Here is a 25,895-nt window from a genome sequence, read left to right on the forward strand (position 1 = left end):
GATGTGACCAGGCTGTGGCCGGAGCACGGGGAGAAGGTAAGGCATCGGTTCCCCATAGTCAGGGAATACGGACACAGCCGCACTATATTGGAAGGAGACTACCAAACAGTAGCTGACGCGCCGCCACCACGGGTGCTCCAGCGCTAGGCCTTAGGGATCATTATGCACCAGGAATAGTATGAGGCTGCGATCCCTACGGTTGATGTCAGCGGTGGGGAGTTAGACACACCTGGTCGCCCCTCCCCCCAGTTCATGATCAGTTTCCGCAAGTCTCACGCCATGAACTGTTGCCTCACTTCAGTCTCAGATGCTACCACGAGGGGTCTCGGTCGCAGCATAGGCCGCTGCGTCTGTGTTCACTAAGCGCTACCGCGAGGTTACCCGGTCGCAACACAGGCGTCTGTATGGCCGGTGCGTCTATATGCACACTGCGTATGTGTTCACTTAAAGTTCCCGGAGCGGCGGTGTACACTAGTAACGCCTGGATCCACTCTGCATTCGCTAACGTATTGATCGATCTTCGAAGTGAGGTCAGTCTCCCTGTATCCCACTCTACGGAGTACGGGTTATACATCATTAAATTTCTATCTACTTTTGTCAGTATTGATAGTTAAGTTTAAGTGCCTTTTGCATATGAGTTTGTGTACATTATTGTGTTTTCTTCGCAATGCGTCTGAATACATTAAGATCTGTATAAAAACAGAATTCAGTAATATGTACTCCTACATACTTTAAAATGTGTTTGCCGTTGATTGTGCTCATATGACTAATATATAACATGTGACTGACTGCTAGTGTGATTGCTGACTTTATTATATGTTTGTCAGTTGGTCTTCTGATCCTCAATGCTGGTGCATGGGTAGGGGTCAGATTGATGTCACTTTAGAACAATAAAGTGGTTACAGTCACAAATTGTGTAGTACACTGTGAAAGTGATTATTTATCATGTCTAAGAGCGGCAAAGGTGACGAGAGTACACTTAAAGTAACACCAACACTCATATGTTGTCTTGCAATAACTGTATTATCCTCTCTGATCTGGTATAGGATGGTTCATGTGTAAAATGGTTTGCTTGTCAGCATAATCGCCTTTTGGGCGATGTTTGCACAGACCTTGTCCAGTATAGCTGAAAGGTTAATTCCTACAGCTTCGATACCAGGAATAGGGTTTATTATTAACCCATACAGGCAGCTTTCTACCTACGGTATCCCCAACAGCTTCTCTAATAAAACAAGCAGAGAAACCGAGTGTAAATAAATCATCAACTGCACAGGCTACACAGGATGATTCATGAGACGATGAAACCTCTATATACTCTTCTTCGGCATACAACAGGTAAATATAGCTGAGTTAATGAGCGCAGTAAAGGCTTTTCTGTCCTTCTAGGATTCAGTAGAGCGTGTGTTAAAAATAAGGTACCTATGTTTAAACGTCCCACAAAAATAGGGCTTCCTCATGGGGGACCCTAGCAGCTGATGAAAATCAGGGAAAAGGTTTGGCTATGCCCAATAAAGAATATAGGTTCCCAGTAAATGGGATTCCAAATATCCTTTTCCAGCTGAGGACTGTTTAAAAATGGGAAATGCCTTCTATAGAGAGACGCATATCATTTGATAGTGCAAAAATATATATGGCCTTTGCCATCAACGTCAAAAGAGGGATGGTTTTCTGAAAACCATTTTGTCTCTGACTGGGGCAGTCATAAGGCCAGCCATGACTTTACCTTGCAATCTACAGCACACCACACTGGATGGGCCCAATCTCGCTAGATCTTGGAAGCTAAACAGTTTTGGGCCTGGTTAGTTCTTGGATGGTAGACCATCTTGGAATACCTGGTGCTGTAGGTACACTGGGCTGCGGTACTGGAAGACAGGTTTTTCAGCGCCTGCAAGGGAGCAAGAATCCCATATAGCTCATATGGACACTAATGTTCTAGGGCATCATCATTAACAATAGTTGCTCGCAGAGCAGTGTTGCTTACATACATGAGAAGCTGATTCAGAATCAAAGAAGGTTCTGGAAAATTTGTGTTTGGCTGGATGTTTCTGTTTGGTAAGGAGTTAACAGATATTCTGGAGTCAAAATCAGACTCCAAGAAGGTCAGTTTTCTGCCTTGTCGGTCATAAAGGAACATAGCCCCAATACAATAAGTTTGGTAAGGCAAAGAAGCAAAGGCAACCAGAGGGCCAGCTTCCAAACCAGCGGATAAGCCATTAGCATGATGGTGCGAGCCTCCTTCTGGGGGTCCCCAGGATAGGGGGCCGACTTTTTTAGTCTGCACATATCTGGTAACAGTTTACAAACAGATGCCTGGGTGCAAGATGGTATATCTAGGTTATGTTTCTCTTCAAGAAGCATCCTCTTCGAAGTTTTTTGTTCCAGTCCGTCTCGGGTAGAGGCGAAGGACAGGGGTTGCAAGAAGCAGTTCAGAAATTGCTTTGGTCAGGAATAGGCATTCCAGTAACCCCTGCACAATGGGGACAGCAGGTTTTACTCCAACCGGGTTTGGGGTTCAGAAGGATTCTTTCACCTCAATCTCAAAAATCCTAAACAAATAAGTTTGGGTACCACGGTTCACAGGGAGACGTTGCGCTCCATACTTTTGGCATGGAGTCAGGGAATACAGGGTATCCCTGGATAGTCAGGATGTTTAGCTACAGGTTCCTATAGCACTGTTCCATAGTGTTATCTCAAGGTTCACCAGCCTCCAGCAGCATTTTCAGTTCCAGACCTTAGCCTTGGGGTTAGCCACAGCCTCCAGAGTATTTACCAAAATTATGAAGATTATGGCAGTTTATCTCCGCAAGAAGGGGATAAGAAAATTTTCATACTTCGATCACCTTTTTTTTATCCTGGCACAGGAAAGGCTTCTGTGCCATCTCCAACAGACATTGACTTGTCTGCAGAGGGGACTGGTGGTTCATAAATTGGGCAGTCATCTCGGGTTCAGTCACAACGAATGACTCACTGTGGGGCTGTACTGAATTCCAGTCTGCAGAAAATGTATTACCTCGGAACAAGATATGCAAGGTACAGTCAAGTTCTCAGGAGTTGTTACACAGTCAAACGATATCAATCCACGCAGCTATGCGACTGATGGGTTTGATGGTGTCAACATTCGACATGGTAGAGTATGCACAATTCCACTCAAGACCTCGGCAGCGTCTGATTCTAGCCAGATGGAATGGAATATATCAGACAATAAAGAAACAGACTGTGGTACTTTCACACAAGGTAAGAAAGTCATCAGCCTGGTGGCTATAGACATCCCATCTAGACAAAGGGAGAATCTTTTGGATATCAGATGGGAGATCCTGACAACAGATGCCAGTCTCCAGGGCTGGGGAGCAGTGTCCGGAAGATTATGGTTCCAGGAGACAATGGACCATAGAAGAAAGTTGCCTGCCAATAAAGCTCTTAGAACTTCGGACCATATACATGGCACTGATTCAGGCAAAAGACACTCTTCAAGGAAGACCAGTCCAGATCCGGACGGATAGACATTGTGCGGGGAGGGACGGACTGAAATCAGTCTGATCAAATGCGGCCTGACCCTTGCGGCATACAGCTGCCTCCAGTGGGACCCTGCGGCAGGGTATACTGTCTAGACTCTACTTCTGCAGACGGGAGCTGCACTGAGGTGAAGGGGCAGGCAGCGGCCTCTGGAACTGGATGCAGCATGAGTCCCTGATGCTGGGGGATCCCAATGACTGCTGCTAACTGACCACCTCCTGTTCTCTTCTAGTGCTGGGACCCTCTACACACAACTGCAGGTACCTTTTTTTGTTACACTGCTTCAAAGTGGTGGAGTTGCTCTTCCCATACAGTCACTGATACTAGGTCCACGTATACCCACCGAATTCTCTATGTGCCCATGCTCTGTTGACCCACTACCCTCTAGTCTCCTAAAGTGTGGGTTTTCATACCTGGACGCCCAGACACATGGCCTACTGAGCATCTCAATTGGAGTCTGCTTGCCTGATCTGCATGTTTCAGATGTCTTTTTGGGCTGATACTATGTGATTGCTCCCTGCTGGACATGCCGGTCCACTGACAGGGAAATGTGTTCTCCGTTATCCTATTAGCATGTACTGTTGTCCTCTGGAATGGTCTTTTCACTTGTTACCTCCTGATGCCCAGAAGTAAGAAAAATATGCAGGGGAAAATCTCCTGGTCACTGCGTGGTGACTTATCTCAGCCAAATCTTCGGTCCTATCTTTCAATTTCACCAGCTGCGGACGTCCCTGGGTCCACATAGCATGAGTCTTGCTTACTCTACTCTCCCAAGATGGCTTAGTCTACCTCCTCCGGAGATTCCCATGCTCTGATTTCTCTGCTGCGGGGAGAAATCTAGTGAATTTCTTACTCGCGTCCGCTCCCTCCCTACCAAACAAGACATACAGGCCCTTGAAGGCCAGCTACAAGACTCTCTTCAGACCCAGATAACATCTGTTCAGTCTGACATTAAGTATTTAGGTGCTAGAGTCGTTTCTCTGGAAGAAGAAAAAGACTCCTTTGGGGATCAAGTGTCCCAGCTCCGTGAAAGTATTGCGCAACAGGCGTCTGATATGAGGGCCTTACAAAACAAATTAGAGGACCTGGACAATAGGGGCCGTCGTAACAACCTTCGAGTGTGAGGACTCCCTTAATCAATGAGGGCAGATCCGTGCCCAGGTCTGCCCTCATTTAAGAAAAATATTTGGTGATATCCTGAACCTGGACCTCAACGAATCCATTGAATTTGACAGGGCCCATAGAGCTCTTACCGAGGGGCACGGCTACTGATCGCCCACGGGACATTATTTGCAGACTCCACTACTTTACATAGAAGGTAGAGGTTGTCCGTAAAATTTGTGCCTTAGATGGTGTGGAGTTTAAATGGTTTTCGTATCCAGATTTTCCAGGATCTCTCCTAGCGTACCCTTCAACAAAGAAGATTACTGAAACCCGTAACGTAGGCCTTACGCAAGAGCGACATAAAATATAGATGGGGTTTTCCCTACTCCCTGCACGTAATACATGCTGGCAAACCTTTGTCCCTTCAGACCCCAGGCTGACTTGGCTGACTTTTGTTCCGCATTGGGCCTAGGGGATAAATCCTTACCGGATTAGCAAGCATTTATTCTTCCCAACATAGTTCCTGCAACTCCATCCAGGAACGAACGATGGCAGTGGGTACCACATCCTAAGAAAAAGTTTATGGGAGTCATTCCGCCCCAGGTATTGAACTCAACTTGCTAATAACAGGGATGGTGTAAGGTTTGTTTTTACTACATTGTATCTACTGTTTTTTGCCTCCACTCCTGGATAATGGCATCCTGTTCTCCTGAGATGAGGTCCCTGCATAGTTCAGATTCTATATGCACGATTATCCCGCATTTGTTGTTTTATCTAGCTTCCATTGCCCTTAGGGGCTTGCTATGCTACATTCACTACTGTTCTTATTTGTACCTGAGGTTTACTGTACTCTTAGAGTCCTGCTGCTTCATGCTTTTCTGGGTAGCATATGTTTGCTTTATTGCCATTTTATTCTAGTTTTGCAAAGACCTAATGTGATGTGATGATATTGTGCTACTGCTTTAGAAGTGATAACACTGAATGTTTCTATTTTTTCTTCTCTCATTTCAATGTTTAGATTTATAACTTTTTTATTTAGGATGGCGGGGTCACGGCCCCCTTTGTGTGTCCCTATACCGCAATGTTTTTTCCGAGACCATGGCGCCTTTTTTTGGAGCCTCTTTTTATCTCTGTTTACATTGTTATACTGAATGTTTTCCTGTGTTCTCTTCATTTTGTGTTTTGTTCTTTTTCTTTTTTCTTCCCTCTTTCTTTTCCCTTTACTGTCTGATCCGTTGCCTGTGCTCTCCGATAATCTCTCCACAATTTAAATAATGGCCTCTAAGTTTAGGATACTCTCAGTAAATGCCTGGGGCCTAAATGCCCCTGAGAAGAGAGCTGGTGCTCTTCGTTCTATTCATGCGGAGAGAGCCAATATCGTTTTGGTACAAGAAACGCATTTCAGACACTGCGTCTGCCCCTCAGCTTCGAAATAAGTTTTTCCCTACCTCATATTATTGCAATTATTCTCCATCAAAATCTAAAGGTGTGGCTATCCTTTTTCCTAAACACTTCCCTGTTACAAAGGTTCAAGTACATAGAGTGGAGGAGGGAGATGCCTTTTGCTTGTGTGCTCTATTTTTAATAGGGTCTTTATGCTTGTGAATGTTTATGCCCCGAACCTAGGCCAAACAGCCTTTTTAGAAAGAATCTTGGATAAGATTTATTCTCTTAAAAAAGGGACTCTGATTGTGGGTGGGGACCTTAATTGGGCTTTAGATCCCCTACCCAGTCCTTAATCGATTATCAAGGTGGGTAAAACGCCTGCTCCATGTTCATCAGCTGTCCGATGCCTGGCGGATTTTCCATCCATCGGACCGAGATTTCACCCACTATTCCTCTTCGCACTGCTCTTACTCGAGGGTAGATTATATATATGTTAGTCATAGACACTTATCCCTAGTTCAGGCCTCGTCTATTGGACCGATGACTTTGTCTGATCACACCCCAGTTCGGTTAGATCTATCCTTTGGTCCGATGGGCTTCCAGCACCGTCCTTGGCGCTTCAGTGAATTCTTACTGCATGATCTGTACTGCAAGGCTCAGTTAGAGGAGACCATAGACATGTATTTAGATTGTAATGTTTCTCATGATTTTTCCAAATTGATTACCTGGGAGGCACATAAATGTGTCTTGAGAGGGAAGTGCTTTCAATTGGGGTCTTATCTTAAAAAGCAACAGACAGGGCAGATTGAGACACTTTTACAAAAAATTATTACTCTAGAAACCGCCAATAAAGCCTCCCTTTCTCAGGACACTTATGCCGACCTTGCTGCAGCACGCTCCTCTCTAAATACGTTGCTTTTAGACAAAGTTAAATTTGCTTTTAAGAAATGGCGCAACAGATATTACCGCTGGGGTAATAAACAAGGCAAAATGTTAGCAAGGGCCCTTCGTACTCAGAGGGCATTTTCCTTTATCCCCTCTATAAGGGATGCCCAAGGTCACACTTTCCATGATACAGATAAAATTGCAGAGATATTTTGCTCGTACTACTCCTCGCTGTGTAACCTGCCTTCTCCTGCAGCTTACTCAGACGACACCATAAAACTCCACGCGATACACCACTAACTTACGAAAGTGAGTTTTCCAAAGTTCGCGGAGGAGGCCACCAAGGAATTGGAGACACCCTTTACTATTTTAGAGCTTGAGGAAGCTATCAAATCTACTCCTTCTGGTAAGCGCCCTGGCCCAGACTGCTTTTTAATTACTTATTATAAAGCTTTCACAGATAAATTAGCTCCCCTTTTTTTTTAGATGCCTGTAACATGGTCTCCGAAAATGGTTCTTTTTCCTGTCAGTCTCTTGAGGCCCATATTGTGGTGATTCCCAAAGAAGGTAAGGATCCCTCCTTGTGCCCCAGCTACTGCCCAATTTCTCTCCTTAATGTCGACGTCAAACTCTCTTCGAAAGTCCTAGCGAATCGGTTGAAATGTCTTTTGCCTTCTCTCATACATAATGATCAAATGGGATTTGTCCCTGGTTGAGAGGCAAAGGACAACACATCCAAGATTATCGCTCTTATTCATCATATTTCCTCTGTTGATTCCCCCGCAATCCTTTTGTCTACTGATGCGAAAAGGCATTTGACAGAATAGACTGGAGTTTTATGGCCGGCGTGCTGGGGCACATGGGACTGGGTCCAACTTGTAAGCAACGTATCCTTGCTCTTTATACTACCCCTATGGCTCGGTTTAAGGTTACTGGTTCTCTTTCAAACTCTCTTGATATCAAAAACTGTACTAGACAAGGGTGTCCTCTATCTCCCCTAATTTTTGTTCTATGCATGGAAGCTCTGGCAATGGCGATTAGGCTTAATCCAAACATTTCAGGGATTAAGTTTCAAGATAACGAATATAAATTGGCCCTATTCGCAGACGATTTATTGGCTACCATCACGAACACTGTAATTTCCCTGCCTAATCTGGTGGACGAGTTTAAGACCTTTGAGGATCTTTCTAATTTGAAAGTAAATTATTCTAACTCCGTTGTTTTGAACCTTATGGCCCCACAGAATATGGATCCGGGCCTGAAAAATGCCTTTCCTTTCGCGTGGCATGATTCTCATCTGAAATATTTGGGAGTTATTCTTTCTAATGATCTGATGCGCCTCTTCGATCTGAATTTTACTCCTCTGTTAGTTAAGTTACATACTGACATGCAAACTTGGAATTCTAAATCGTTTTCCTGCCTTGGTAGACTTGGGGTTCTCAAATTGAATTCCCTCCCAAAAATTTTATATTTACTGCAGACTTTACCAATTAAAATTCCTAGTAAATGGTTCAAGGATATCCAAGGCCTATTCAGGGATTTTGTCTGGGGTGGGAGGAGGCCTCGCTTGAAATTCTCCACGCTGTCTAGACAAAGGGATAAAGGTGGTCTGCGTCTCCCTGATATTCAAGGGTATCCTCAAGCTTGCCTCCTATATAGGATTTTGCTTTGGTCTAGGGCAGAACCTTGGAAGCAGTGGGTACAGAAAGAAAGCAATACGTTTTCGATACCCATAAATGTCGCCCCATGGGTTCCTATTCTCCCCCATGTCCTCCACCCGACGGTGGGTCCTACCCTTTTGGGCTGGAAAAAGCTCTGGAAATCCCCCTCTCTTTCCTCGATGGCTTCTTCTTATATGTCCTTTTTGTTTGATGCTCTCTTTCCCCCGGGATGTCATATCATGCACTTCCAACGCTGGTATAAAGTGGGATTGTGTCCACTCGGCTAGTTGATGAGCGGAGGAGTAATTGTTCCCTTTTCAGTTTTACGGGACCGATGGAATCTACTACCAGGTGATTTTTGGCGATACTTACAAGTCCGTCACTTTGTACTCTCTCAGTACTCTACTAAAACTCCATTATCGCCCCTTAGACCCTTTGAACGTTTCTGTGATGGCTCTAACATTCCTCCCCATGCCATCTCCTTAACATACAATCTCTTATTAATGGATGTCCGTTCAATCCTCCCCTCATTCACTCAAGTCTGGGAGGAGGAGCTTGGAGGGGATCTGGATGCCGACAAGTGGGAGAAAATATTTAAATTAGCCCATGTTTGTTCCCCCAGCACGTTGGTGGTAGAGACTCAATACAAGTTAATTTCTAGATATAGATGTCCTGATACTCTGTCTAAAATGGTATAGGTGTATCCAACATTTGTTGGCGTTGTTCCGACGGTCCCGGAAACCATATTTGGTGGCTCTGCCCGGTCCTACAGCCTTTCAGGAAGAGAGTAATACCTCTCTCTGCATAAATTTTGGGAGAGAAGGTACCAGTAGACCCCTTATTTTGGCTTTCTCTAACGTCCTAGTGGATGCTGGGGACTCCGTAAGAACCATGGGGAATAGACGGGCTCCGCAGGAGACTGGGCACTCTAAAGAAAGATTTAGTACTACCTGGTGTGCACTGGCTCCTCCCTCTATGCCCCTCCGCCAGAGCTGGGTGCTTTTAGTGAGCTCTCCTGAGCTTGCTAATAAGAAAGTATTTTAGTTAGGTTTTTTTTATTTTCAGAGAGCTTCTGCTGGCAACAGACTCTCTGCTACGTGGGACTGAGGGGAGAGAAGCAAACCTACTAACTGCGGCTAGGTTGCGCTTCTTAGGCTACTGGACACCATTAGCTCCAGAGGGATCGAACACAGGACCTGACCTTGTCGTCCGTTCCCGTAGTCGCGCCGCCGTCCCCCTCGCAGAGCCAGAAGTCAGAAGCCGGCAGAAGCAAGAAGACATCGAAATCGGCGGCAGAAGACTCCTGTCTTCACATGAGGTAGCGCACAGCACTGCAGCTGTGCGCCATTGCGCCCACACTACCCACACACTCCGGTCACTGTAGGGTGCAGGGCGCAGGGGGGGGGCACCCTGGGCAGCAATTAGGACACCTCTTGGCAAAAAGACACATATATACAGCTGGGCACTGTATATATGTACGAGCCCCCGCCATTTTATTACACAGACCCGGGACTGAAGCCTGCCACTGAGGGGGCGGGGCCTTTTTCCTCAGCACTAACCAGCGCCATTTTCTCTTCACAGCTCCGCTGAGAGGAAGCTCCCCAGGCTCTCCCCTGCAGTATCAATGTAGAAAAAGGGTAAAAAGAGAGGGGGGGCACAAATTTAGGCGCAAAATTATCATAAACAGCAGCTACTGGGTAAACACTAAGTTACTGTGTAATCCCTGGGTTATATAGCGCTTGGGTGTGTGCTGGCATACTCTCTCTCTGTCTCCCCAAAAGGCCTTGTGGGGTCCTGTCCTCAATTAGAGCATTCCCTGTGTGTGTGCGGTGTGTCGGTACGTTTGTGTCGACATGTTTGACGAGGACGGTTACGTGGAGGCAGAACAAGTGCAAGTGAATGTGGTGTCGCCACCGACGGCGCCGACACCTGATTGGATGGATATGTGGAAGGTGTTAAATGATAACATGAGCTCCTTGCATAAAAGGTTGGATAATCAGTCAGGGTCTCAACCCGTGTCTGATTCTACAGCTCAGAGGCCGTCAGGGTTTCAAAAGCGCCTACTATCCCAGTTGGTTGACACAGATGTCGACACGGATTCGGACTCCAGTGTCGATGACGATGAGGCAAAGTTGCAGCCTAAAATGACTAAAGCCATCCAATACATGATTATAGCAATGAAGGATGGCCCTGCCGTCACTGGATACGGCCGCCCTAAAGGATCCTGCGGATAGGAAGCAGGAAGGTATCCTGAAGTCTGTTTATACACATTCTGGTACTCTTCTGAGGCCAGCAATTGCTGCGGCCTGGATGTGTAGTGCTGTAGCAGCATGGAGCATACTCTGTCTGAGGAGTTAGATACCCTGGACAGGGAGACTATTTTACTGACCCTAGGACATATCAAAGACGCTGTCCTATATATGCGGGATGCCCAGAGGGACATTTGCCTGCTGGGCTCTAGAATAAACGCAGTGTCGATTTCTGCCAGAAGGGTCTTATGGACTCTGCAATGGACAGGTGATGCCGACTCTAAAAAACAAGAGGAAAGAAGCTGCACCATACAGCTAGTTCCCAGGAACAGAAGTCCTCCCCGGCTTCCACTAAATCCACCGCATGACGCTGGGGCTCCACAGGTGGAGCCAGGAGCGGTGGGGGCGCGTCTCCAAAATTTCAGCCACCAGTGGGTTCGCTCACAGGTGGATTCCTGGGCTATACAGATTGTGTCTCAGGGATACAAGCTGGAATTCGAAGTGATGCCCCCTCACAGTTACCTCAAATCGGCCCTGCGAGCTTCCCCCATGGAACGGGAAGTAGTGTTAGCGGCAATTCACAAGTTATATCTCCAGCAGGTGGTGGTAAAGGTTCCCCTCCTTCAACAGGGAAGGGGATACTATTCCACAATGTTTGTGGTACCGAAACCGGACGGTTCGGTCAGACCCATATTGAATTTAAAGTCCCTGAACATTTATCTGAAAAGATTCAAGTTCAAAATGGAATCGCTCAGAGCGGTCATTGCAAGCCTGGAAGAGGGTGATTTTATGGTGTCTCTGGACATCAAGGATGCGTACTTGCATGTCCCCATTTACCCACCTCATCAGGAGTACCTCAGGTTTGTGGTACAGGACTGTCCATTTCCAATTCCAGACGTTGCCGTTTGGCCTGTCCACAGCACAGAGAATATTTACCAAGGTGATGGCGGAAAAAATGGTGCTCCATCGGAAGCAAGGGGTTACGATTATCCCATACTTGGACGATCTCCTCATAAAGGCGAGGTCCAGGGAGCGGTTGCTGATCAGCGTAGCACTCTCTCAGGAAGTGTTGCAACAGCACGACTGGATTCTGAATATTCCAAAGTCGCAGCTGATTCCTACGACGCGTCTGCCCTTTCTGGGCATGATTCTGGACACAAACCAGAAAAGGGTGTTTCTCCCGGAGGAGAAGGCTCAGGAGCTCGTGACACTCTGGTCAGAGGCCTCCTAAAACCAAAACAGGTATCGGTGCATCACTGCACGCGTGTCCTGGGAAAGATGGTGGCGTCATACGAAGCCATTCCCTTCGGCAGGTTCCATGCGAGGATCTTTCAGTGGGATCTGTTGGACAAGTGGTCCGGATCGCATCTTCAGATGCATCGGCTGATCACCCTGTCCCCCAGGGCCAGGGTGTCTCTTCTGTGGTGGCTGCAAAGTGCTCACCTCCTCGAGGGCCGCAGGTTCGGCATACAGGACTGGGTCCTGGTGACCACGGATGCAAGCCTCCGAGGATGGGGGGCAGTCACTCAAGGAAGAAACTTCCAGGGGCTATGGTCAAGTCAGGAGACTTGTCTGCACATCAATATCCTGGAACTAAGGGCTATACACAACGCCCTGAGTCAAGCGGAGCCTCTGCTTCGAAACCAACCAGTGCTGATTCAGTCAGACAACATCACGGCAGTGGCCCATGTAAACCGCCAGGGCGGCACAAGAAGCAGGGTGGCAATGGCAGAAGCCACCAGGATTCTTTGTTGGGCGGAGAATCACGTACTAGCACTGTCAGCAGTGTTCATTCCGGGAGTGGACAACTGGGAAGCAGACTTCCTCAGAAGGCATGACCTCCACCCGGGAGAGTGGGGACTTCATCAAGAAGTCTTCACGCAGATTGCAAATCGATGGGAACTGCCACAGGTGGACATGATGGCGTCCAGTCTCAACAAAAAGCTAAAAAGATATTGCGCCAGGTCAAGGGACCCTCAGGCGATAGCTGTGGACGCACTAGTAACACCGTGGGTGTTCCAGTCGGTCTATGTGTTTCCTCCTCTTCCTCTCATACCAAAGGTGCTGAGAATTGTAAGAAAAAGAGGAGTGAGAACAATACTCATTGTTCCGGATTGGCCAAGAAGGACTTGGTACCCGGAATTGCAAGAAATGCTCACAGAGGATTCGTGGCCTCTGCCTCTCAGACAGGACCTGTTATAACAAGGGCCCTGTCTGTTCCAAGACTTACCGCGGCTGCGTTTGACGGCATGGCAGTTGATCGCCGGATCCTAGCGTAAAAGGCATTCCGGATGAAGTTATTCCTACGCTGATAAAGGCTAGGAAGGATGTGACAGCAAAGCATTATCACCGTATATGGCGAAAATATGTTGCTTGGTGTGAGGCCAGGAAGGCCCCTACAGAGGAATTCCAGCTGGGTCGATTCCTGCACTTCCTACAGTCAGGAGTGACTATGGTCCTGAAATTAGGGTCCATAAAGGTCCAGATTTCGGCCCTATCCATTTTCTTCCAAAAAGAACTGGCTTCGCTGCCTGAGGTTCAGACGTTTGTTAAGGGAGTGCTGCATATTCAGCCCCCTTTTGTGCCACAAGTGGCACCTTGGGATCTTAACGTGGTGTTGAGTTTCCTGAAATCCCACTGGTGTGAGCCACTTAAGACCGTAGAGCTAAAGTATCTCACGTGGAAAGTGGTCATGCTGTTGGCCTTAGCTTCGGCTAGGCGTGTGTCAGAATTGGCGGCTTTGTCATGTAAAAGCCCCTATCTGGTTTTCCATATGGATAGGGCAGAATTGCGGACTCGTCCACAATTTCTGCCAAAGGTGGTGTCATCCTTTCATTTGAACCAACCTATTGTGGTGCCTGCGGCTACTGGTGACTTGGAGGATTCCAAGTTGCTTGACGTAGTTCGGGCTTTGAAGATTTATGTGACCAGAACGGCTGGAGTCAGGAAGACTGACTCGCTGTTTGTCCTGTATGCATCCAACAAGCTGGGTGCTCCTGCTTCAAAGCAAACTATTGCTCGCTGGATCTGTGGCACGATTCAGCAGGCTCATTCTGTGGCTGGATTGCCGCATCCAAAATCAGTGAAAGCCCATTCCACAAGAAAGGTGGGCTCTTCTTGGGCGGCTGCCCGAGGGGTCTCGGCATTACAGCTTTGCCGAGCTGCTACTTGGTCGGGTTCAAACACATTTGCAAAGTTCTACAAGTTTGATACCCTGGCTGAGGAGGACCTTGAGTTTGCCCATTCGGTGCTGCAGAGTCATCCGCACTCTCCCGCCCGTTTGGGAGCTTTGGTATAATCCCCATGGTCCTTACGGAGTCCCCAGCATCCACTAGGACGTTAGAGAAAATAAGATTTTACTCACCGGTAAAACTATTTCTCGTAGTCCGTAGTGGATGCTGGGCGCCCGTCCCAAGTGCAGACTTTCTGCAATACGTGTATATAGTTATTGCTTACTAAAGGGTTATGTTATGTGGCATCAGTTGAGTGATGCTTGTTTGTTGTTCATACTGTTAACTGGGTAAGTTATCACAAGTTATACGGTGTGATTGGTGTGGCTGGTATGAGTCTTACCCTGGATTCCAAAATCCTTTCCTTGTAATGTCAGCTCTTCCGGGCACAGTTTCCTTAACTGAGGTCTGGAGGAGGGGCATAGAGGGAGGAGCCAGTGCACACCAGGTAGTACTAAATCTTTCTTTAGAGTGCCCAGTCTCCTGCGGAGCCCGTCTATTCCCCATGGTCCTTACGGAGTTCCCAGCATCCACTACGGACTACGAGAAATAGATTTACCAGTGAGTAAAATCTTATTTTTTCATTACTCGACTAGACCCATCTCGCTTTATAAAAATTCTCTATTATGCCATCTAAACAATTCTGCTAAGGCGTTGATCCCGGTGAGATGGCGCTCCTAGTCTCCTCCGACTATTAATGACTGGTTGTCCAGAGTGGATCGCTATATGGAGTTAGATGACATAATGTCATCAGCTGACGTGGCCTATCCCTCGTTTAGAGACACGTGGATCAGATGGCTGGATTTCAAGGGCTCTGTGACTTATAGGAACATTCTGACCTCTAGTTTTTCTTTTCGTTCTACATCCTCTTCTTAATATATGGTGGAATGTAGTAAATGGCGGATACATATTTGCCTGCATGGTTTTATTTTTACTTCGGATCATCTTTTCCTTTTTCGCCTTCCCTTTCTTTCTCTCTTTTTCTATCTCCCTACTTTGATAATCCTTTTTATTTTTTTACATTTTTCATTACTGTTTTGGAGAGGGTTATATTGCAATTTCTATGATTGTCAGGTTATATTATATTCTTTGGTTCCTGTCCTATATCATTGTTTGTGTGTTTCTTGATCTCGGGACCTGATTGTACTCTAATGTATCTTGATGTAAATTCCTTTGCAACAGTTGTTATAGGACATCCTGACTATGTTTATATTCTATTATGCCTTTCTGTATATGCCCTCTCTGTAATAAACATATTTTGCACCAAAAATTGGTTTCATTGAGAGATGTATAATAGATCATTAAAGCCTAAAACTTTGGATTGTTAACATTAGCATTAATACATGGTTGATCAAGGTTTCTAAAACATAGCAATGTTTTATAGTAGTAATATAGGCAGGATTCTTTTTTCCATTAAAACATTAATGTAAAAACGAAGAAAAATTGGATCAATTGGATCAAACCAAAAAAAGTAACTTTTTTCTAACCCTAGCCCCCCCGAATTGATAGCAGGCCATTATTTAGACAAATCCTAGTTTTATAATATTGTAGCATTACTTATTTTCTTATCTTAAAAAAAGCTGCTGATAACATGAATAATTATGTTAAAAAATAAACCATCCAGGTTTTGATCAGGAACAAACATGTTGATGAATCTGGTTATTGGGCAATTTTCTTATGTACACCAGGCTTCCTGGTATGGGTAAAAGAGCAGTTGACCTGAGCTGACATTGGCTTAAATCAGTGCTTGAAAAATCCGGGGGGACATGGTAAGATTTTACGCCTGGCGACCAGATTTGCAGAGACCCCGTCTCATTGGTGATCAGAGTGAAGTTTCATTTAGAAATGAAACTCTGCTCCGACCACTTCACACTTTGACTATCGCATAAAGCATTTAGGATGCAAATTGGGATTCATCTCCATTTTGTGATTGGAGGCACTTGGTTTTCAAAATTTGTGCGGTTCCTGCAGGATTCACTGCAGCACTGACTATAGTATCGGCCCACTGGTTAGTAACACACAGGACTCTTATAACAACCTGGTAGCCATAGCAGCAATATCTGTGACCTTGCATGACTCACAGCACCTCACGGCCAGTGTCTGCGATCACACATCTTGTCGGTAGCTGGACACAGGGCTCCCATTGCTACCCGGGAGGCATAGCAGCAGTGTCTGAGAACCCGGCACTGAAGAGCTCCACAGTACCCGTATGGCTAGGGACAGAGAGCGCATAGCCCGCCAGTGAACAAGATAAAGGACCTACAAGCACATTTCCTCAGGAGACTTTAAGGTGAAGCCTCTGCTACCTTTTTTATTATGCAGCACAAGGTGGAATCTGGATGGCAGTTTGAATAGACCCCAAGACTAACACCACGAATGTTGCAGCACTGCAGCATCCTCTTAACCCTCTCAGCTTAAGACACAACACTGGTAGTGATCACAGCTGTGGACTTACCGGTAAGTGCCACCAGGGAGATGAACGGCACATCTATACATTCCGAACAAATTGGAGGTCCTGCTAATAGCTACAAAGTAGTATAAGGGACGTATAGCAAGAGACAATTAGTCCAAGCTGTACAAGGACGGTACTCCCTGCAGGAAACACCTTCACCCCAGCAGCAGCTTCACTCCTCCTTCACTGCTTGCACATTGGGACACCTTTAACACTGTCATCCAGTCCACACTTGTGTAAATGTTTATGACATAAGAGTCTTGTGACTGAGTATTAACATCTAATAAATAAATCTACATTTTCCTTTATTAGCTAGATCATTCTGCTGGTGTCACAGCTCCCAGCCAAACAGGAGATGCAGGGACAGCAGCCTTGCTTCCATGTACATAGTAAATTATATACATTGACACATTTTGGAGGCACTGTGGTGTGGCCTACTATGTACTGTGGACACTATGGTGTGGCATACTATGTATGGGATGTACTGTGGGGAGGACTACTATATATTTGGGGCACTGTGGTGTGGTATACTACAGTAAGTATTGGAGCTGCTGTGGTGTGGCTTACTATGTATTGGAGGGCACTGTGGTGTGGCAGACTAAGTATTGGGGGCACTGTGGTGTGGCACACTGTATTGGGAGCACGGTGGTGTGGCTTACTATGTATTGGGGCACTGGTGTGGCAGACTATGTATTGGGGCCACTGAGGTGTGGCAGACTATGTATTGGAGGGCACTGTGGTGTGGCAGACTCTATTGGGGGCACTGTAGGGTGGTAGACTATGTACTGAGGACACTGGTGTGGTTTTATTGGGGAGCACTGTGGTGTGGCTTACTATGTATTGGGGCACTGGTGTGGCAGACTATGTATTGGGGGCCACTGTGGTGTGGCAGACTATGTATTGGGGGCCACTGTGGTGTGGCAGACTATGTATTGGGGGCCACTGTGGTTACATAGTAACATAGTATCTAAGGTTGAAAAAAGACAATTGTCCATCGAGTTCAACCTATTTGTGGTCTCCTATGCACGATTATTTTGTATAACATTTTGACTGGTGTTGATGACTGCCGTTACGTTTTACCCCTCTTTTTTTATAATAACCATAGTGCGTGACTATGCCCCGTAACCTTGGATATCATTATCCATTAGGAATTTATCTAACCCATTCTTAAAGGTGTTGACTGAGTCGGCCATTACAACTCCCTCAGGCAGGGAATTCCAAACACGTATCGTCCTTACCGTAAAAAAGCCTTTACGCCATATTGTGCAGAATCTCCTCTCCTCTCTAACCTGAGCGAGTGTCCACGAGTTCTGTGTTGATCTAACCAAAAACAGGTCCTGCGCAAGATCTGTATATTGTCCCCTTATATATTTGTAAATGTTGATCATGTCCCCTCTTAATCTCTTTTCCAGTGTAAACATGCCTAGTCTTGCAAGCCTTTCCTCGTATTCCAGCGTCTCCATATCCTTAATTAGTTTGGTCGCCCGCCTTTGAACCTTTTCTAGCTCCAGGATATCCTTTTTGTAGTAAGGTGCCCAGAATTGTACACAGTATTCAAGGTGTGGCCTCACAAGCGATTTATATAACGGGAGTATAATACTCTCGTCCCTAGCATCAATTCCCCGTTTTATGCATGCTAATATCTTATTAGCCTTCTTTGCTGCAGTACTACTTTGGGTACTACTGCTTAGTTTGCTATCTATGAGGACACCGAAGTCCTTTTCCAGTACAGAATCCCCTAATTTTACCCCATTTAGTAGGTAGGTGTTATTTTTGTTCTTGTTACCACAGTGCATTACCTTACACTTGCCTGTATTGAAGCGCATTCTCCATTTCGCTGCCCAAGCTTCTAATTTAACTAAGTCATTCTGAAGCGACTCAGCATCCCCCTCCGCATTTCTAACTTTACACAATTTGGTATCATCTGCAAAATTTGACACCATGCTCTCTAGACCTTCTGTTAGGTCGTTAATGAAAATATTGAACAATAGCGGTCCTAATACTGAGCCTTGCGTCACACCACTTAGCATTTCAGTCCAAGTTGAAAAAGATCCATTAACCACAACGCGCTGCTCCCTATTATCTAACCAGTTTTTTACTCAAGTGCATATTGTGCTTCCTAGCCCTGATTCTTGTAGCTTGTAGATAAGTCTCATGTGTGGTACAGTGTCGAATGCTTTGGCAAAATCTAAAAAGATTACATCCACCTCTTTACCCTGATCTAGGTTTGCGCTTACTGTTTCATAAAAGCCAAGTAAGTTGGTTTGACAGGATCTGTCCTTCATAAACCCATGTTGATTCCTTTTAATGACCTTATTGACTTCAAGGAACTTCTGAATACTATCTCTTGGAATACCTTCCAATACTTTCCCCAGTATAGATGTAAGACTAACTGGTCTATAATTACCTGGTTCAGCTTTACTTCCCTTTTTGAATATAGGCACTACTTCCGCTATACGCCAGTCTTTGGGAACCAGTCCTGATATTACTGAATCCTTAAAGAGCAAAAATAGCGGTTTTGCAAGTTCAGAGTGAAGCTCCATTAGATCTCTTGGGTGAATACCATCGGGACCTGGTGACTTATTAATCTTTTAATGTTTTAATCGGTCACAGACTACTTCCTCGCTTAAATAAGTACCTATCAGTGGGATATTCTCATTATTGAGATTATGTGTTAGTCCCTGAATTGGGTCCTCTCTAGTAAATAACTTATTTAGTGTGTCCGCTATGTCATTATCATTTTTGCTTAAGACTCCCAACTTGTCTTTTAAAGGGCCTATACTCTCCTTCTTTAATCTCTTGCTATTAATGTATTTAAAGATTTTTCTCTATCGTCCTAGTGGATGCTGGGGTTCCTGAAAGGACCATGGGGAATAGCGGCTCCGCAGGAGACAGGGCACAAAAAGTAAAGCTTTTCCGATCAGGTGGTGTGCACTGGCTCCTCCCCCTATGACCCTCCTCCAGACTCCAGTTAGATTTTTGTGCCCGGCCGAGAAGGGTGCAATCTAGGTGGCTCTCCTAAAGAGCTGCTTAGAGAAAGTTTAGCTAGGTTTTTTATGTTACAGTGATTCCTGCTGGCAACAGGATCACTGCAGCGAGGGACTGAGGGGAGAAGGAGTCAACTCACCTGCGTGCAGGATGGATTGGCTTCTTGGCTACTGGACATCAAGCTCCAGAGGGACGATCACAGGTACAGCCTGGATGGTCACCGGAGCCGCGCCGCCGGCCCCCTTGCAGATGCTGAAGACAGAAGAGGTCCAGAATCGGCGGCTGAAGACTCCTGCAGTCTTCTAAAGGTAGCGCACAGCACTGCAGCTGTGCGCCATTTTCCTCTCAGCACACTTCACACGGCAGTCACTGAGGGTGCAGGGCGCTGGGAGGGGGGCGCCCTGGGAGGCAAAATAGTACCTATAAAGGCTAAAAATACCTCACATATAGCCCTAGAGGCTATATGGAGATATTTAACCCCTGCCTGATTTCTCAAAATAGCGGGAGACGAGCCCGCCGGAAAAGGGGCGGGGCCTATCTCCTCAGCACACGGCGCCATTTCCTCTCACAGCTCCGCTGGTCAGGACGGCTCCCAGGTCTCTCCCCTGCACTGCACTACAGAAACAGGGTAAAACAGAGAGGGGGGGCAAATTTATGGCGATATTTTTATATAACAAAGCAGCTATAGGGGAGCACTTATTATAAGGCTATCCCTGATATATATATAGCGCTTTTGGTGTGTGCTGGCAAACTCTCCCTCTGTCTCCCCAAAGGGCTAGTGGGTCCTGTCTTCATTAGGAGCATTCCCTGTGTGTCTGCTGTGTGTCGGTACGTGTGTGTCGACATGTATGAGGACGATATTGGTGTGGAGGCGGAGCAATTGCCAAATATGGGGATGTCACCTCCTAGGGGGTCGACACCAGAATGGATGCCTTTATTTATGGAACTACGGGATAGTGTCAACACGCTAAAGCAGTCGTTTGACGACATGAGACGGCCGGACAATCAATTAGTGCCTGTCCAGGCGACTCAAACACCGTCAGGGGCTGTGAAACGCCCTTTGCCTCAGTCGGTCGACACAGACCCAGACACAGGCGATGACTCCAGTGGTGACGGTGACGAATCAACCGTATTTTCCAGTAGGGCCACACGTTATATGATTTTGGCAATGAAGGAGGCGTTACATTTAGCTGATACTACAGGTACCACTAAACAGGGTATTATGTGGGGTATGAAAAAACTACCTATAGTTTTTCCTGAATCAGAAGAACTAAATGACGTGTGTAATGAAGCGTGGGTTGCCCCTGATAAAAAGCTGATAATTTCAAAGAAATTATTGGCATTATACCCTTTCCCGCCAGAGGTTAGGGAGCGCTGGGAAACACCTCCTAGGGTGGACAAGGCGCTAACACGCTTATCTAAACAAGTGGCGTTACCCTCTCCTGAGACGGCCGCACTTAAAGATCCATCAGATAGGAGGATGGAAAATATCCAAAAAAGTATATACACACATGCAGGTGTTATACTACGACCAGCTGTAGCAACTGCCTGGATGGGCAGTGCGGGGGTAGTTTGGTCAGAATCCCTGATTGAAAATATTGATACCCTGGACAGGGACAATATTTTACTGTCGTTAGAACAAATAAAGGATGCATTTCTTTATATGCGTGATGCACAGAGGGATATATGCACACTGGCATCACGGGTAAGTGCTATGTCCATTTCGGCCAGAAGAGCTTTATGGACGCGACAGTGGACAGGCGATGCGGATTCAAAACGGCATATGGAAGTTTTGCCGTATAAGGGGGAGGAGTTATTTGGAGTCGGTCTATCAGATTTGGTGGCCACGGCTACAGCCGGGAAATCCACCTTTCTACCTCAAGTCACTCCCCAACAGAAAAAGGCACCGACTTTTCAACCGCAGCCCTTTCGTTCCTTTAAAAATAAGAGAGCAAAGGGCTATTCATATTTGCCACGAGGCAAAGGTCGAGGGAAGAGACAGCAACACGCAGCTCCTTCCCAGGATCAGAAGCCCTCCCCGGCTTCTACAAAAGCCTCAGCATGACGCTGGGGCTTCTCAAGCGGACTCGGGGACGGTGGGCGGTCGTCTCAAAAATTACAGCGCGCAGTGGGCTCACTCGCAAGTAGATCCCTGGATCCTGCAGATAATATCTCAGGGATACAGGTTGGAATTAGAGACAGATCCACCTCGCCGTTTCCTGAGGTCTGCTTTACCAACGTCCCCCTCCGAAAGGGAGACGGTGTTGGAAGCCATTCACAAGCTGTACTCTCAGCAGGTGATAGTCAAGGTACCTCTTCTGCAACAAGGGAAGGGGTATTATTCCACTCTTTTTGTGGTACCGAAGCCGGATGGCTCGGTAAGGCCTATTCTAAATCTGAAGTCCTTGAACCTGTACATAAAGAAGTTCAAGTTCAAAATGGAGTCACTCAGAGCAGTGATAGCGAACCTGGAAGAGGGGGACTTTATGGTATCCTTGGACATCAAGGATGCGTATCTCCACGTTCCAATTTACCCCTCACACCAGGGGTACCTCAGGTTCGTTGTACAAAACTGTCACTATCAGTTTCAGACGCTGCCGTTCGGATTGTCCACGGCACCTCGGATCTTTACAAAGGTAATGGCCGAGATGATGATTCTTCTTCGAAGAAAAGGCGTATTAATTATCCCATACTTGGACGATCTCCTAATAAGGGCGAGGTCCAGAGAACAGCTAGAGATGGGATTAGCACTGTCTCAAGAAGTGCTAAAACAGCACGGGTGGATTCTGAATATTCCAAAATCCCAGTTAATGCCGACAACTCGTCTGCTGTTCCTAGGGATGATTCTGGACACGGTTCAGAAAAAGGTTTTTCTCCCGGAGGAAAAAGCCAAGGAGTTATCCGAGCTTGTCAGGAACCTCCTAAAACCAGGAAAGGTGTCTGTACATCAATGCACAAGAGTCCTGGGAAAAATGGTGGCTTCTTACGAAGCGATTCCATTCGGCAGATTCCACGCAAGAATTTTCCAAAGGGATCTGTTGGACAAATGGTCAGGGTCGCATCTTCAGATGCACCTACGGATAACCCTGTCTCCAAGGACAAGGGTGTCTCTTCTGTGGTGGTTGCAGAGTGCTCATCTATTGGAGGGCCGCAGATTCGGAATACAGGATTGGATCCTGGTGACCACGGACGCCAGCCTGAGAGGCTGGGGAGCAGTCACACAAGGAAGAAACTTCCAGGGAGTATGGACGAGCCTGGAAACGTCTCTTCACATAAACATTCTGGAACTAAGAGCAATATACAATGCTCTAAACCAGGCAGAACCTCTGCTTCAGGGAAAACCGGTATTGATCCAGTCGGACAACATCACGGCAGTCGCCCATGTGAACAGACAGGGCGGCACAAGAAGCAGGAGGGCAATGGCAGAAGCTGCAAGGATTCTTCGCTGGGCAGAGAATCATGTGATAGCACTGTCAGCAGTGTTCATCCCGGGAGTGGACAACTGGGAAGCAGACTTCCTCAGCAGACACGATCTTCACCCGGGAGAGTGGGGACTTCATCCAGAAGTCTTCCACATGCTGGTAACCCGTTGGGAAAGACCAATGGTGGACATGATGGCGTCTCGCCTCAACAAAAAACTGGACAGGTATTGCGCCAGGTCAAGAGATCCGCAGGCAATAGCTGTGGACGCGCTGGTAACGCCTTGGGTGTACCAGTCGGTGTATGTGTTTCCTCCTCTGCCTCTCATACCAAAAGTATTGAGAATTATACGGCAAAGAGGCGTAAGAACGATACTAGTGGTTCCGGATTGGCCAAGGAGGACTTGGTACCCGGAACTTCAAGAGATGATCACGGAAGATCCGTGGCCTCTACCTCTAAGGAGGGACTTGCTTCAGCAGGGTCCCTGTCTGTTTCAAGACTTACCGCGGCTGCGTTTGACGGCATGGCGGTTGAACGCCGGATCCTAAAGGAAAGAGGCATGCCGGAAGAAGTCATTCCTACTTTGATTAAAGCAAGGAAGGAAGTAACCGTGCAACATTATCACCGAATTTGGCGAAAATATGTTGCGTGGTGCGAAGATCGGAGTGCTCCGACGGAGGAATTTCAACTGGGTCGATTCCTACATTTCCTGCAATCAGGATTGTCAATGGGTCTCAAATTGGGATCTATTAAGGTTCAAATTTCGGCCCTGTCGATTTTCTTTCAAAAAGAATTGGCTTCAGTCCCTGAAGTCCAGACCTTTGTTAAGGGAGTGCTGCATATTCAGCCTCCTGTGGTGCCTCCAGTGGCACCGTGGGATCTAAATGTGGTTTTGGACTTCCTAAAATCTCATTGGTTTGAACCACTAAAAAAGGTGGATTTGAAATATCTCACATGGAAAGTGACCATGCTTCTAGCCCTGGCTTCTGCCAGGAGAGTGTCAGAATTGGCAGCTTTATCTTACAAAAGCCCATATCTGATTTTCCATTCGGACAGGGCAGAACTGCGGACTCGTCCGCATTTTCTCCCTAAGGTGGTGTCAGCATTTCATCTGAACCAGCCTATTGTAGTGCCTGCGGCTACAAGTGACTTGGAGGACTCCAAGTTACTGGACGTTGTCAGAGCATTAAAAATATATATTGCAAGGACAGCTGGAGTCAGAAAATCTGACTCGTTGTTTATATTGTATGCACCCAACAAGATGGGTGCTCCTGCGTCTAAGCAGACGATTGCTCGTTGGATCTGTAGCACAATCCAACTTGCACATTCTGTGGCAGGCTTGCCACAGCCTAAATCTGTAAAGGCCCACTCCACAAGGAAGGTGGGCTCATCTTGGGCGGCTGCCCGAGGGGTCTCGGCATTACAACTTTGCCGAGCAGCTACGTGGTCAGGGGAGAACACGTTTGTAAAATTTTACAAATTTGATACTCTGGCTAAGGAGGACCTGGAGTTCTCTCATTCGGTGCTGCAGAGTCATCCGCACTCTCCCGCCCGTTTGGGAGCTTTGGTATAATCCCCATGGTCCTTTCAGGAACCCCAGCATCCACTAGGACGATAGAGAAAATAAGATTTTACTTACCGATAAATCTATTTCTCGGAGTCCGTAGTGGATGCTGGGCGCCCATCCCAAGTGCGGATTATCTGCATAAGTTGTACATAGTTATTGTTAACTAATTCGGGTTATTGTTAAAGGAAGCCATCTTTCAGAGGCTCCGCTGTTATCATACTGTTAACTGGGTTTAGATCACAAGTTGTACGGTGTGATTGGTGTGGCTGGTATGAGTCTTACCCGGGATTCAAAATCCTCCCTTATTGTGTACGCTCGTCCGGGCACAGTACCTAACTGGAGTCTGGAGGAGGGTCATAGGGGGAGGAGCCAGTGCACACCACCTGATCGGAAAAGCTTTACTTTTTGTGCCCTGTCTCCTGCGGAGCCGCTATTCCCCATGGTCCTTTCAGGAACCCCAGCATCCACTACGGACTCCGAGAAATAGATTTATCGGTAAGTAAAATCTTATTTTTTGGGATTCGCTTTGCTTTCCTTTGCTACTAGTTTTTCAGTTTCTTCTTTGTCCGCTCTTATTTCCTTTTTGCATATTTTGTTACATTTCTTATAGTGCTGAAATGACTCTGCTTCCCCGTCAGATTTGTATTTTTTAAATGCTCGCCTTTTCTTTCCCATAAGTTTCTTTATCTTTTTGTTAAGCCACATTGGTTTATGATTTTTATTCCTTTTTTTGCTGCTCGCAGGAATAAATTTGAGTGTATTTTTAGCTAGCAGGAATTTTAGTACCTCCCATTTCTCCGTAGTATTTTTTCCTAAAAACAAACCTTCCCATTCAATATCCCTGAAAAATACCCTCATCTTTTCAAAATTCGCTTTGCTAAAGTTTAGAGTCCTAGTTGAGCCAGTATATAGCTGTTTATGAAAACTGATATTGAATGTGACCATGTTGTGGTTGCTGTTTCCTATGGGTTCCCCTACTATAATACCTGATACCAAATCCCCATTGTTTGTTAATACCAGGTCTAAGATTGCATTGTGCCTAGTTGGTTCCTCAATTAGTTGAACTAAGTAGTTATCATTAAGTGTGTTTTAATACATATTGCCCCTAGCAGTATCACATGAATCGTTTTTCCAGTTTATCTCTGGATAGTTAAAATCTCCAATCACTACTATGTCTCCTACTCCTGCTGCTCTTTCAATTTGCTTTAGTAACAATTCCTCATCAGATGCGTTGATACCAGGCGGCCTATAGCATACACCCAATACTAACTTTTTTATTCCTTTTTCCCTGCATGCAATTTCTACCCATAATGTCTCGACAGTGATAAAGCTAAATATTTATCTTATATAAAACCCTTTATGAGGTCTAGGAACACTGTACGCTATTTACGTATGGAGTACCGTAAGGGTACGCTCGTTTAGCCGTGGTCGAGACGCTCA

The 25,895-nt window shown here is 46.2% G+C and overlaps 1 protein-coding gene and 1 pseudogene across 6 annotated transcripts in view; both read left to right on the forward strand.

The window, feature by feature from the left end:
* The window catches only part of CEP55 (centrosomal protein 55), a 222,931-nt gene that overhangs the window by 127,946 nt on the left and 69,090 nt on the right, over positions 1-25,895 (forward strand). The gene's annotated exons all lie outside the window — the stretch shown is intronic.
* On the forward strand, positions 1,730-1,847 carry LOC134898468 (5S ribosomal RNA; annotated as a pseudogene).

The sequence above is a fragment of the Pseudophryne corroboree genome, chromosome 3 (genome assembly GCF_028390025.1).
Source record: "Pseudophryne corroboree isolate aPseCor3 chromosome 3, aPseCor3.hap2, whole genome shotgun sequence".
Taxonomy (NCBI): domain Eukaryota; kingdom Metazoa; phylum Chordata; class Amphibia; order Anura; family Myobatrachidae; genus Pseudophryne; species Pseudophryne corroboree.